Consider the following 15,081-nt stretch of genomic DNA (forward strand, 5'->3'; position numbering starts at 1 on the left):
TTATATAAACACATGGATTCATATATTTTACATATAAATTTTACTATGTTGGAACAGGTCTTATTTACGTTTGAGTGTATACACTCAACAAATAATATTTAGCTAAAATTAATCATGGTAGGTCTTACACATAAATATTTAATGATAGTTTTTTATTAGTTGGATGTAGATAATTTTTTTTGACATATCATATGTTGAGTTTATAATAGAGCAAGTCTTGACATTATATTCTATGTTTAGACATGTGGGAAATTTGTGCCCAATTGGACATATGTACATTAGGCTAGCCTACATATATAGATATCTTGTTTTATTTCCTCTCTTAATGTCTATTTTTTTTTAAAAAAAGAAAAAAAAGTTTTGAATCAAATTGAAGGATTCAAAATAAACTAAAGGATATAATTATATTTTTACTAATATTCTTGTTGTCACCTACTCATTTCACTAGTTAACGATAATTCTAAAATTCTCAGGAAAGATTGCCAATTTCAGTATAGTTTCAATGCCAACTGTTGACACTATATTTTGGCTGACCTCCAAAGTTAAGGGACTTTAAAATCGACTTCATCATCCGATCTCAGTCGATGTCCTTCGATCATAAATGACTTTTCCGAACTTACTGATTGCTCGACCATGGAATAAACTGATCCCATACTTAGTTAATAGTTTTTCGATCTCTTCTTACAAATATTGTGGAACTTCATTTGGCTAATGTCAGGATTGGGTTCTAACTTGAATGCCCCAGGTATAAAAGTGAAGTTAAGGTCTCTATCCGGTCTAATGACAATCCCAATCTTTAGAATTCAAATCAATGTCCAAGCTTTCTAATTCCAATGTTTTAAAGTCTTATCCGGTGCTTGGTCGTGGCTTAGTCCGATCTCAAGCTTATGTATAATGTTTTTCCGATCTTTTATACTTAGGTTAATGGTTGCTTTTAAGTTTACTATCCAACACATTCAAATCAATTAAGTACTCATACAATTTGGACACTTTCCGATCTCATCAAGAAATTGAACAAAAAGGACTTCATTGCATTTCAAAATAAAATTTACAAGTCATTCGGCTGAAGGGTCTCCCCCGGCCTATTTTCTAGATACATCATCATTTCTCTCATTCTCTCTCTCTCCCTCTGGCTCCTCGTCGCTCTCATCTTCGGCCCCTGGGGCGAGCTCATTCATTCAGGAGAAGTCCTCTTCAGGATACCGCTTCCTCAGCTCGGCCAGAAGGCATTATGGGCATTCACATAAGCCCCGGCCTCCTTTGTGGTGCTCTCCTATTCCTTGGCTTGGAGTTCCTCATCCTTGGCTCAGAGTTCTTCCTCCTTTGCCCGAAGGTCTTCAGCATAACGAGCAAGATCGGCAGACCGACTAGCTCGGGAGTCTTCAAGTTCTCGCTCCATCTCCACTATCCTCTCCTCATAATGCCTCATCCGATCTTTTATTCTAGCGATGTAGTCGTTAGCAGAGGAGAGCTGAGCTTGTGCAACTGAGGCATCTTGGACCGCCTTAACGATCTCCTTCTTCAAGGCGTGGGCTTTTTCTCTGAGTACGTGCTGATTTGCAATGGCCTCTAAGCCTAAGCTCATTATCTGAGCTAAGATGTCATCCATGCTCTCCTCTGCCAATCGGATTCGATCTTCTTGGAAGCAGATGGAAGCTCCCATGACTTTGGCCAGGCCGAGATTCCCACTTGTAGAGTGGTTCCTTTCCAACGATTGGATCAGAAGTTGAGCGCCCCGGGAAAGTGTCCTAACCGTAGGACCCGAAGATTCCCCTTCCACATTGGAAGAGATCGGAGGAGGCGAGGGAGGTGGAAGCTCGATTTGCTGAGGAGCAGGAGCGACGATCTCTACCTCAGGGATCTGTTGCTCCTGAGATCGGGGAGGAGAGCTCGACACCTCTACTGATTCACGACGAGGGGTCTGAGCATCAGCAATAGTGGCCCCCTTCATCGCCCTCACTTTTCTGGAGACCTCTCTCTTTCGCTTGCGGCTCTCCTTGAAAGCATCGCTGCCCGCCATACCTACACAAAGAAGAAGTCAATGAGTTTGCTAAGATTCAGAGACCAAAGATATGGGTAGTACCAGGGCCAAGGTCAGAGAGCTGAAGCTCGTATTCTTCGTCAGTAATTAGCCACATCATCCAATACTTTAGTTCGGCCATCACCGCGTCTAAGCAAGATAATTTCTGGGTGGACGCCTAAGACTTTAGCTTTTTCACTACGGCGTCTTCGTCCTTATTTAAGGCGATCTTCTTTGGGATCGGAGCGACTAGGTGTTGCCAACTCTGTGGGATACCCTCAAAGCCGTTCTGAATCTTGCTCCTCAAAATAAAGAAACGGTTCTTCCAATTCTTCAACGAAGAAGGGAGATCAGTAAAGAGGGAGCAGTTAGGCTTAGCCTGAAAGAACCAAAACTCATCATCCTTCCTTCGGGCGAGCCTATGTAGTTTGGCAAAGGCTTTAGCCATGGGTTCCAGTCCCTTAGCTCGGCAGAGGCCCCGAAAAGCTATTAGAGTCCGCCAGGAGTTCGGATGCACTTGAGCTATCAAGACGTGGTGGAATTTTAGGACAACCTTGTAAAATTTGTCCAAAGGAAAATGGAGCCTGGCCTTCAGTTGCTCTTCATACACCATGATGAGATCGCTCTCATCGAAGAAGTGATCGGCCCGATGATCGCCGTGGCATTTGATCAGTTCAAATGAGTCGATCCGCAGATTGTACTCCTGACTTATAGATTGAAGATTGGTTTCCCTCAGGACTGAAGGCAATTCATCCACTGGCAGGTTTTCTCTTCTGGAAGATGCCCCTCGCCTCGGTCTGGCAGTCGGACCAGTAACCGAAATGAGGGCCGTGCTGGTTTGACCACCTGATCTAATTACGTCGCCCTCTTCCAAGGTCCATGAAACATGGACAGAAGGTGGGCTCGCAGCTCTCTGACCCTTAGCGCCGCTCATTTTCAAGAAAACAAAAAAGTTTAACTAAGAAAAGAATCAAAATCTTTACCGGAATGTGATCGGTGCTGGAAATACTTGAAGAAATGAGAAAATGTTGAGATTGCTAGCAAAGTGTTGAAAGTGACATAAGGGAGCAACTGATTGACCCTCCCCCTATTTATACCCGTCTGAGCATTTAATACTCACAAAGTCCCAAGCGGCGCATTGGTTAGCAGAATTGGCTAGCTTTCTTGACACGTCCCGGGAAGGTTCCAGAAACACAATAATAAAATCGAACAAATGAGAACGGTTAGCTAGGGTTATCGGATTGGGCAAACTTTCAAAGCCACAGATTGGTTAATGACGATTTAGTTAGAGATCAGATCGGATATATACATTAAAGATCAGAAAATAACTAATGCAATAATTAAATAATAACCTTCAAATAAAATTTCATTTCATTTCCAAAAGGTCGGATTACATCAGTTGGGTGATCTCAAAAGATCGAATTACATCAGTTGGGCGATCTCAAAAGATCAAATTACATTATTTGGGCAATCTTTAAAGATCAACACTATATCTCATCTAGTAGCGGCCTATGTCAAAGCCTAGTCTTATGGCTGAATCAAGAGATGTGTTTGATCAGAAAGCTGGCCACAAGTATTGGATAGATGTGCAGCTCAGATAGGATGACTATGACTCTCATAATGGTGAGCAGAGTCATCATCGATGTCATCGACCAGAACCGAGCTGTAGTCGGGACGCCCGATGTGGTGAGGGGCCAAATGAACTTCAAGAGGCGGTCACCGACATTAAAATTGAAATTAGCAGTCCTCTCGCCCGAGATCGGTTCACCGATTATATCGGTAGACTGATTTAAGATCGGCATGATCGTCACTTTCAATCTTGATCGGTAAATTAGTCTGGATCCCTCACTATCATTGGATATTGTCCTCATGGTTCTCCGATAGCCGGGATCGTAAATTTTCAGGCGAAGGGCAAAGAAAATAGTCAGAAAAAGATCAAAAGCAATCATCATGGTCAGAATTATTACTGGGGGAGCTAGAATGGGAGAAATGGAGAAATGGAAGGAGGACAAATGAAGTGTGAAGGAACTTTCTCGCTGGTGCATATATATAGGGCCTGAGCATTTATTGCATACAGAAACCGAAGTGAATGCATCGGTAACCAAAGAATTAATTGCTTTGACTAAAGCAGATCGGATAAAGAGGAAAAATCTAGAATGGGAGAGATCGGGAAGCGATGAGGGACCCGATATGAGAAAGATCGGAAAAGAAGATGATCATAATAGAGAGATCAGAAGGAATAGAGATCGGAAAGCACGAAGAGGATAAAATGACTTCCAATAACTCTCTTCATAATCAGAGTCGAGTTAGTTAAAGCATTGCAGGTGTGATCAAATCTTCACCGCACGCCTCATTTGCAGAATCGCTCACATTGCTGACAGATGCCAAAACAGTTATGGCAGTCCTGTACTTCTCAATCTCCACCGTTGATCATACTTGTAAAGACGAACCCGGAGCCTTTGGATCAAAAGCAGACAACGGGTTCAACGCTTTTCATTCCCAGCACTCGGATCCATCATGTAAGGCAAGATCCTGAGTCGTTGGATCAAGAAGAGAAAGGACAGATATTCTGAATAGGATCCCAGCCGTCCATTTTGATTCTCTTTAATTCTCAGACATCGGATTATGTCGTTTTGAATCCAAACCCTCCGTCTCCCCAGGAGAGATCCTGACCCTTCATTAGGAGCACCCATTCCCTATAAATACCTACATGCAATACTGTAGAGGGGACGGATGAAAAAGGTGATGGTGATTATAGTGGAAAGGCTCTGAAATTTAATTCAGTCTTGCTACTTTGTCATTCTAAGCTTTCAAGAAACTTTAGAAACCAGTTTTCTTAAGTATCTTCATCGAAGGAGTTCTGAACCCTGAAATCTCCATTTTCAGTGCCTGTTCATCGCTCCAAAGGACCATTTTCTTTACTCAGTTTCATTCCCACCTCCCCGATATCGATATATTACTCTCCTCATTCAACTTCATTCTGACCTGTTTCCTGTTACGTCGGGTAAGTTTTAGTCTTTTGGCCATCGGTTTCCATCTCCACAAGGCTTGTGGATACTAGAGTCAGCTCAACAGCCTCAACCTCCCATAGGTAAGTGTTTAAACTGTCATTTTGCCAAATGCTCGTGTTTTATTTTATCTGTTTTTATTCTTGAAATTTCCATTATGTTCGATCACATTAAAAATCCCAACGTAGATTATTCAGGCCGATAGTTATTTCCTAAGTCTACTTCTTTTATTCACTCGTAAACTTTATTTATTTCTTCTTAGTTTTCATTTCCTTCGAAAGTAGGTGTCCTGTTAATGGGCAACTAGTAGGTAACTTAAAAGATATTGGTAGAAGTTTCTTAACGTGAAAGTTTTTTTCGAACAAATAAAAATAATAAAAGGTCGAATAGTAGGTTAGAGAAATAAGTTACAAGGTCGGGCTACGAAACGAGCCCAGGAGATAACATAATAGAGCGGGAATCGAGATGAGATCTGGTCCTAGGCTAGTAACCAAAAGAGATCGGATATCGCCAGCCAAAGAGTTCTGACAAGGCGATCGCATAGGAGATCAGCGAAAAGTTCGTTCTTGTATCCACCCTCTAGTTATAAGGCATCAGTGGGTTAAGAAAAGCTTTGTGCGAGTTTTTGGCTCCTTCAAGCGCCAGAATCCTTAGTCCAAGGTCCTTACGATATGCGATCATAATGAAGACTTTAAGAGATCGGGGGAGAGTTCTTACCTGATTCTCATTTAAATAAAACATGAAGATCGAAGGAAAGTTCTTATCCGATATCCTTCACTCAAAATTTTAAACCGAAGACTTTAAGAGATCAGGGGAGAGTTCTTACCTAATTCTCATTTAAATAAAACATGAAAATCGGAGGAGAGTTCTTATCCGAGATCCTTCACTTAAAATTTTAAACCGAAGACTTTAAGAGATCGGAGGAGAGTTCTTATCCGAGATCCTTCACTCAAAATTTTAAATAAAAAACTTTAACAAATCAGGGGAGAGTTCTTACCTGATTCTCATTTAAATAAAACATGGAAATCGGAGAAGAGTTCTTATCCGAGATCCTCTACTAAAAGACTTTAAACTAAATACTTTAAGAGATCAAGGGAGAGTTCTTATCCGATTCTCAGCCAAAACCTTAATAAAATATGTGAAGATCGAAAGATAGTTATTATCCAAAATCTTCCGCTTAAACTCTAAAAACATGCCTAGAGATCGGTAGAAACTTCTTATCCGAGCTCTCTTAACAAAATCCAAATTAAAATAACACAACTACAATACACAAGATCACTTTACTCGACACCTAATCACTAAAGGGTCATCTCATGAACTTATGTTCTTGGGGCAATCCAAAATAAGTGAAATATCAAATATTCCTTTATTTCGCATAAAGGATTAACATCATCACTATCCCAACCCTCTAATTATCTTTTTAACTTATGATGAGCATAAAATTAAATCTGTTTACCCTCATTGAGGGACAAGGTGGGGTGCGCCTAACACCTTCTCCACCCGTATATGGACCCCGAACCTGGAATCTCTGTTTTTCAAAGTGGTGTTTTTTTTTTTTATTTATCTTCACAAATGGTTTTCTTTAATTTCCCTCAAAATTAAAGTGGCGACTCCTCACTTTTCTCACTTGGTGAGTGTTCGTCTAGCCGACTGCAAAATACCTTGCGACACCAACTCTAATGAAAATGAATTATAGAATGTAGCCTATAAATGAGGAAAAAAAAAAAGAAGGAAACTTCAAGAAAATTACATTACTAAATAGGCAAAAGCTAGGGACAGCCAGGGATATACGTTTGATCCAAAAATGTAACCTCTCAATCATGCATGGAGAATATTAATGTGTGTTCTTACTTCTCAGTCAATAATCTCTGCAAACCATAAATGAAAAAAAACCCAAGAACTACTACGTACCATAAATGTCAAAAATTGCCATAAATTTACAAACAAGCTCCTGCACGAGAAGAAAGACTTCTACTCGTACGATTCGAATCTCCCCATATATCCAGTTACCGGCTGATCACTAGGTCAAAACTCAAAACAACTCCAACTCTCTATGCATGTAAGCACTGCGTCATTCATACGTAAAAAGACTAAGGAAAACAAAAGAAAGAAAGATAATAATTTTGAGTACAAAAAGGAAATTCGACTTCTGGATATATACACATGATTCAGGTAAATTGTCAAACTCAAATTAATAAATGATCAAGACTTTAGATCTTGACGTGTCGAGAAATACAAGATGCAGATATATAATTTATAATAATTTTGTTGTATAATATAATGGATACTGCTAATACATTATGTATATATATTTGACTAAAAGCCGACCTTTGGAAGGACAGATTTCACTTTCTTGATCGACCGTCCAAAGAAAAAGCTAACGCATTGTTTTTGATAAGTAAACTCCTTAAAGTGGGTTTATGTCTTCGGCTTGGTATTGTTTTTCTTTGTTTTTACTTGTTTTCTTTCTTTATTTCTGTGTCTTTGAAAGAAGTCCATTATTGCACTTTCTGAAGAAAAATAAGCACTCCACGGGACTCTTCACAATTTTCTATAGTGGGGCTCTGTCCATTTTGAATAAGTTTTGTCCTTCTAGAAATATTCTTTAGGTTACAAACAAAGAAAAAAAAAATTTAGATTTGGTCTATTTTTTGTTGCTGTTATAGAAGCAACATATGCGTATTGCTATTCCTTGAGACTGATGGATTAAAGAGAGAAAAATTAAATTTTTCTTTATAAATTTAAAATATAATATATATAATATATATGATGAAATCTTAAAAAAGTCACAATGGATGTGTTAGAGTCCAAGTCCAATTGGAATTAGGAAGTATAATTAATTTAGAAAGTATAATTGATTTAGAAAGTTTAGTGAAATTTAAATTATGAAATTTAATAATTAGAGTCCTAAAAGGACTAGATTTTAGTGGCTTATATATATGAATAATTGGTTGGCCATTATATGGAATATATGGCAGAGAGCTCACAAAGTAGAGAGGTGTGTCGAATTTCGTGAGTTTTGTTTGAGTGATTTTGAGGGTGAGAAAAATAATTAGTAGTTATAATTATTTTTCCTTGATAGTGGATTTATTTGGTGGAGTAGGCTTACGCCGAACCAAATTAAATTTTGTGTTCTTTATTTTATTTGGGTGTGATTTTTTCACAACAAGTTGTATCAGAGCTGTGATTCGATATATCAAAGATGACGAGCACAAAATTTGAGGTGGAGTCATTCGATGGGAAAAATAATTTCAATTTGTGGCAAAGCACCATGAAGGATGTTCTTGTACAATAAGGATTAATTAAAGCATTGAACGAGAAGCAACCGGCGACTATGAAAGATGATGATTGGGAGGAACTTCAACAAATGGCTGTGAGTATAATTAGATTGACGTTAGTCGCAGATGTGAAGTACAATATCTTGGAGGAGACTTCGCCAGTTGTTTTGTGGAAGAAATTGGAGAGCCTGTATATGTCAAAATCACTCACAAATCGTTTGTACTTGAAGAAGGAGTTGTATCAACTCAGAATGGATGAAGGTATTGATGTGAGAGATCATCTTAATATTTTTAATAAATTAATTATCCAATTGGCTAGTGTTAGTGTGAAGGTTGATGAAGAAGATAAAGCCCTCTTGCTTTTAACCTCTCCCTCTCACTCTTACAAAAGCTTGGTGACAACTCTAACAGTTGGGAAGGAGACTTTGAAGGTGGAGGAGGTTACCGCAGTTATCTTGGATGATGATAAGTTTAAGAAGACATGTAGCAACAATGAAGGTGGAGCTTTTGTTGCTGCTTCTAGCCGTGGTAGAAGCAATTCACGTGGAAACAATTAGAGAAGAAATGGTAGATCGAGCTAGAGATCACGAGTAGACCATGAAGATAGAGAATACTACTACTGTCATGAGAAGGGTCACATTCAATATCATTGTATGAAGATAAGAGAAGATCTTGTAGAGTTTAAAAAATTCAAGAAGAGTCACGAAAAAGAAAAAGAAGGAACTGCTGTAATTGCAATGGATGATGGTATTGATGGTGAATGTTTGAATGTAGATGATGATAAGGAAAAAACAAAAGATCCATTACAAAATGAGTGGTTAATGGATTCTGCTTGCCCATTCCATATTTGCTCAAAGAATGAGTGATTTGATATGATTGAAGAAAAGAAAGGAGAAAAAGTGAAGCTAACCAATGGGAACAAGATGGAAGTTGAAGGTATTGGAAGAGTGAAAATCAAGCTGCATGGTGATCAAGTAAAAGTGTTCGATAAAGTGAGATATGTTCCTAAATTTGAAAGGAACTTAATTTCCTTGGGTAATTGGATTCTTTGGGTTACGAGTGTTCGATTCATGGTGGAGTCATGAGAGTTAATCGAGGTGTTCTTGTGATCATGAAGGGTGAAAAGATTGGTATAAAGCATCTCTACAAATTGGAAGGAAGCACATTGATTAGAAAAATGCAAGTGGAAGCAACATCAACAATCAATAATGCAAGGAAGTACCCAAGAGAAATTGACTTTTACGAAAATTGTGAAGACTAATTCCATTTGACTTGGAAGTGGAGATTGTTAGAGTCCAAGTCCAATTAGAATTAGGAAGTATAATTAATTTATGAAGTATAATTAGTTTAGGAAGTTTAATGGAATTTAAATTATGAATTAGAGTCTTAAAATGACTAGATTTTAATGGCTTATATATATGAATAGTTAGTTGGCCATTATATAAAATGTATTAAAGAGAGCCCATAAAGTGGAGAAATGTGTTAAATTCCATGAATTTTGTTTGAATGATTTTGAGGGTGAGAAAAATAATTATTGATTGTAATTTTTTTTTTATAGTGAATTTGTTGGTGGAGTAGATTTACGCTAAACCACGTTAAATTTTATGTTCTTTATTTTGTGTAGGTGTGATTTTCACATCGGGATGTATATTTACTAATATATATTTCGATTCTTACTGCAAAAGAGAGCCCCTAATTTCCGAGTAATTAATTCTTGTAATGCTTAATGATGGTTTTCTTTTATATTACAAAAGGCATAGCTAGCTTACTCCACTAGCATTATTAAAATATATATATAGCTTTCATGATATGGATGAGACTCAAGGGTCCACATCCATTAAACTTAAAGTCTCCTGATTATGATATAATAAGATGATGGCCCAGAATCTTGAAAACTTTCCCAAAACCGAATGAACATATATGTATATAGTCTTTCCAATTAACTCAAAACTTGGACTTAAGCTGCAATTGATTGTCGTTTTTATGGGCTAAAATTGGTCAAATTAATCGTTAATGAGACCATAGAATATACAGCTAGTTATTTTTAACATTATGGTCTTAATAAAGAGGAAATTAATTAATTAAACCCTTAAATTACAAGAATCTGCTGAGCAAGAATACTTTTACTCAATTAACAAATAAAAATTAAGCCTACAAATCAATCATAGTTAAGTGACAAAATTAACATATTTTTTCCCTTAATTATCGTCTCATTGAAACCTCCCTAGATATAGATAAAGTCCAAGAGTTTACTTAAACTTTCGGGCGGAAGATTGAAATTTATTATATGATTCTCGAACCAAACATATGCATGTCACGATCGAAATGCCACTTACACTTTTTTGTCGAAGCAGCCTTATTGTTTATTAATTAATTGTTAGTAAATCACGTTTCTAAATTTTATAATTATTAGCTTATAATATCGTCAACATAATGCACCTGTCCATTACGTCATTATAATATTAAATCAATGAATTTTATCCTTGTTTTGGTTTGCTGTCTCATGTCTTGCATTATCATTTGGGATTGACTAATCTCCCTGCCTACAGCTGTGGGGTTTTTGGCTTCTCATTATACATACATTGACGAGAAAATTTATAAACAGACAAATTTCCAATGCCCTCTTTGATTTCAATCACCCTCTAATCTGTGTGTGTATATATATATATATATGTATCCAGTGATGGGGTAAGTAATTATTTTTAGAGAAAAGTATATTTTAGTACCTATAATTTACATGTTTTATTAATAGGATTTGAATTTTTTCTTTTTTTGGCATTCAAGGATATGTGTTGTTGTCACGACCCGAACTTACGGGCCGGACCGACACTAGGATCTTGATCAGCATAAAGCCTCCGAGGCTCGTAGTAAGCTTTACTAATCCCACATCCATAATTGGTACCCAAAATTGAGGCCCATCATGCAAATAAAATAAGATAAAATATTATATTATATTTTTATTTTGGTCAACCCAACCCGATAACTATTAAAATCTAAAGCTAGGGGAGCCCAGCTCAACCCTGAATCAATCAATTATAAATTATATAGATATCATAAAAAAATTTATTTATTGATATCAAAAACTTAAATTAATACAGTCTCCAACAAGGCCCATGCTACTGCTAGCACGTGCGGAGTTCTAGATTTCAAATTTAAAATATAATAAAATAAATAAATAACTGATGTTAAATTTGTGAGGAAGAAAGTATGTTACTCTGAAAAAAAAAAATCATCTTGTAACCTGGAAAAATATGGTGAATAGGAGTGAGCGTTCCACTCATAGAGTAAGATACTGATTTTACATATAATTTCTATAGCTATCTAACTCTAATGCATCATCTTAATACAAACCAAGCAAAACAAGTCAAATCACACCAAAGGTAATCTGGAGCACTCACATATACATATATGGGGAGTTGATCCCCCTACCCAGCTCTCTTAGTTCCAACCTCTGCCAGCGAGATCAATTTAAAGCCGGACTTTCTCTTAATATTCAAATGCGTGAGCCAACGAGATCAACTTAAAGCCATGCCTATCCCGACTTATCCATAATAAAGATCGGGTTCCAGCAAGTCAAGCTCTAGTCGCGTCTACCCATCCTACCCATATCCACATACACATCAACTTACACACACAGCTCCAGATCGCCATAAAATAATAACAACAGCAATGTCAACGAGTACAAATGCAATAAAAAGTGTGTCTAATATTTAACTACAAACATATATGTATAAGTGATGCATGAGCATGCCTTGAATAAATAATAATATTAAAATTATAAATAAAATCAGTATCTACTCACAGTACACCGGGAATTATTATAGCTGCTGGGTGGAGAAAAATAGCTGATCTCGATCACCTAAATAATTATATTGTAAATTTATTAGTACTAATTTAAAATAAGACTCTAAAGAGACAATAAACAACTTAATTTATGTCAAAAATCTTATAGAGTTTTCTCCATACCTAGGACCTATCCAACCTGCAAAAAGATTCAAATATCGCTTCTAATTCACTAATTTCCATAATCACATCTCATCAACATTATATGACCCCTCTAAATCAGACAATAGTCATAAATTTGAAAATTTACGTTTTAATATCTATAATTGACATTTTATAAAAATTCACTCAAGCAAGCTCTAAAAATTCTAAAATTTTACCTCGCGATCCTTAATATGGTTATAAAGCTATTGCAAATGAAATTGTAATTTTCTAATCACCAATGAATATTTTATAAATTTTTTATTTAAGAGTATTACTCAATTCTATAAGTTTTCAACAGCTAACATATTCTTAATTCAACATTCACATATTTTACTCTCTATTCTCAAGCTTCAACCAATCATATAAAATTTAAATGCCATAAATTCAGATAATTTTATATACTCATATGCTAAAAATCTTACTAAAACCCATATGTATTTTTCAAAAATATTTCAAAATCACTCAAAAATTTAATAAATACCATAGAATATCTCTAAATAATTTTACTATTATCATATATTTTTCTTAGAATTTTTCTCCAATTTTTTCTGTTTAAGAAACACTGCACTACAAACTGAGAAATAAGGAAAATAATCTTACCCAAAACTTATTTGTGTCTCAAAAATTTCAAAAATTTATGAGAAAACCTCTGAAAGTTGAATCATCTTCAAAGCTCGCCAGAGCCACCGCCGGTGGCCGGCGACATCCTGCCGGATCTGATCATAACAAAATGTTCATCTCCTCGTCTTGAGTCCATAGGTGGTCTCGGATTTCCGATCCAACGGCTAGATCAGAATAGATCTGACAAAAAAAACTTGAAAAACCTGAAATTTCTCTCCTCCATATCTCACTCATCCGATCACCAAATGTTGCAAAATTGGTATCAAAAGAAAGCTCTCAGAATAAGCTTTTCAACGCCACCAGAATCGCCTTGATCGGATGTTGGATGAGGCCGAAATTTGGCTGAAAAGCTGCTGCCCATTTTGCGCACAATTTCTCTCTCTCCCTCGCTTGCCGTTGTTCCTGATGCTACTACTGGCCTGCTGGTGGCTTGCCGGTGTCGCCCATGGTGGGGGACTCCTCATCAGCAGTGGTGGTGGTCACCAGCAACTGCAAAAGGAAGGGGGGGAAAAGAGAGTGTCGGGAGGGACAGGAAGAAAGTAGGGGACAAAGAGAGAGAGGAAAAAAATCTATTTTTTTGATTTGTTGCAGCAGCAGACAGTGGGTGTAGCCCATTGCTACACGCCACTGTCACTTCCCACTTTTCTTTTTTTTAATTATATATATATATTATCCTTATTAAGTTCTAATCAAAATATAATTAAAATATTACTAATATTTATAATAAACTATTACTCAATAAATTATAATAATAAAGATAATAAAAATAAATAATATTAATAATAATGATACTAATGATAATAATCAAATTTCTAACAATTTTATCAAATCTTTAAAACTAAGGTAAAGAGGAATACGATAACAATATATTTGTCAATTGATATAATATTAATACTTAAAAATAATCATTTAAATGAAAATTATATTATTAAATAATTTATAAAATATGTTTAGAAATAATCCTTAAAATATGTATTTGAAAGTTTTATAAAAATTATAAATTAGTTATATGATATTAAAATAATATCAAAAGACTATATATATAAACTATGAAAGTTACATTTTTTAAAAAAATTTGGGTTGTTACAGTTGTTATACTGTTAGCACTTAAAGATAAATTTATCAAATGGTGTCAATGTATGTTGGCATGACAAGTCTTTCTATACTTATAAACTAGCATGGTAAATGTATCTTATATATATTTAATTGTATATAATCATGTTATCCATTCAGTGCTAAGTAAAGAGAGAGAAAATAAAATAGGTTGACTTTTACTCTTTATTGTGAGTATATATATATATATATATATATATATATATATATATAGTGATAGGATAAGTAATTATTTTTAGTGAAAAATATATTTTAGTACCTATAATTTACATGTTTTATTAATAGGATTTAAATTTCTTTTTTTTTTTTTTGGCATTCAAGGATATATGTGTTATTACACTGTTAGCATTTAAAGATAAAATTACCAAATAACGTAAATATATATTGACATGGCAAGTCTTCCTATACTTCTAAGCTAGCATAATAAATATACCTTATATATTTAATTGTATATAATCATGTTATCCATTCAGTGCCAAGTCCAGAGAGAGAAAATAGAATAGGCTGACTTGTACTCTTTATTATGAGCAAATCAACAAGTAAACTGATATATACAGTTAAACAAGTGGAGTTCATTTATCACATCAACTTAAAAGTACATAGAGAATTACCACATTGGTATATATTGACATAGTAATTTTATTCTTAATTTCTAGCAGCATGATAATATAGACACTTAAGTAAAAAAAAATAAAAATTTAAAGTCCCAATTAATAAAAGCGTAAATCACAAAGTACGTATTTGTCCCTTATTTCTAAATAATATTACTAGAAACCATAAGTGGGCTGACGAAATGGCCCAAACATATGTACGATGAATTTAATGGGCTGTTCTTTAGACTCACAATCTGGACCTTGAACTAGAAGGACCCTCTTAATGCTCAAATTGGACTGCAAAATAATACCCATCAAAGACCTGTTATCCTTTTATCCTTTTCATCTTGCTGATGGTTTCAACTTACAAATTAGCCCATTGAAGTTGAATTTTGCAAAGCAGCCCATTAGATGAATACTAATTAATCTCATTCACTGCCATTACTAATCAGGTGCAAGAA

Source organism: Hevea brasiliensis, chromosome 18 (genome assembly GCF_030052815.1).
Source record: "Hevea brasiliensis isolate MT/VB/25A 57/8 chromosome 18, ASM3005281v1, whole genome shotgun sequence".
In the NCBI taxonomy this organism is placed as follows: Eukaryota; Viridiplantae; Streptophyta; class Magnoliopsida; order Malpighiales; family Euphorbiaceae; genus Hevea; species Hevea brasiliensis.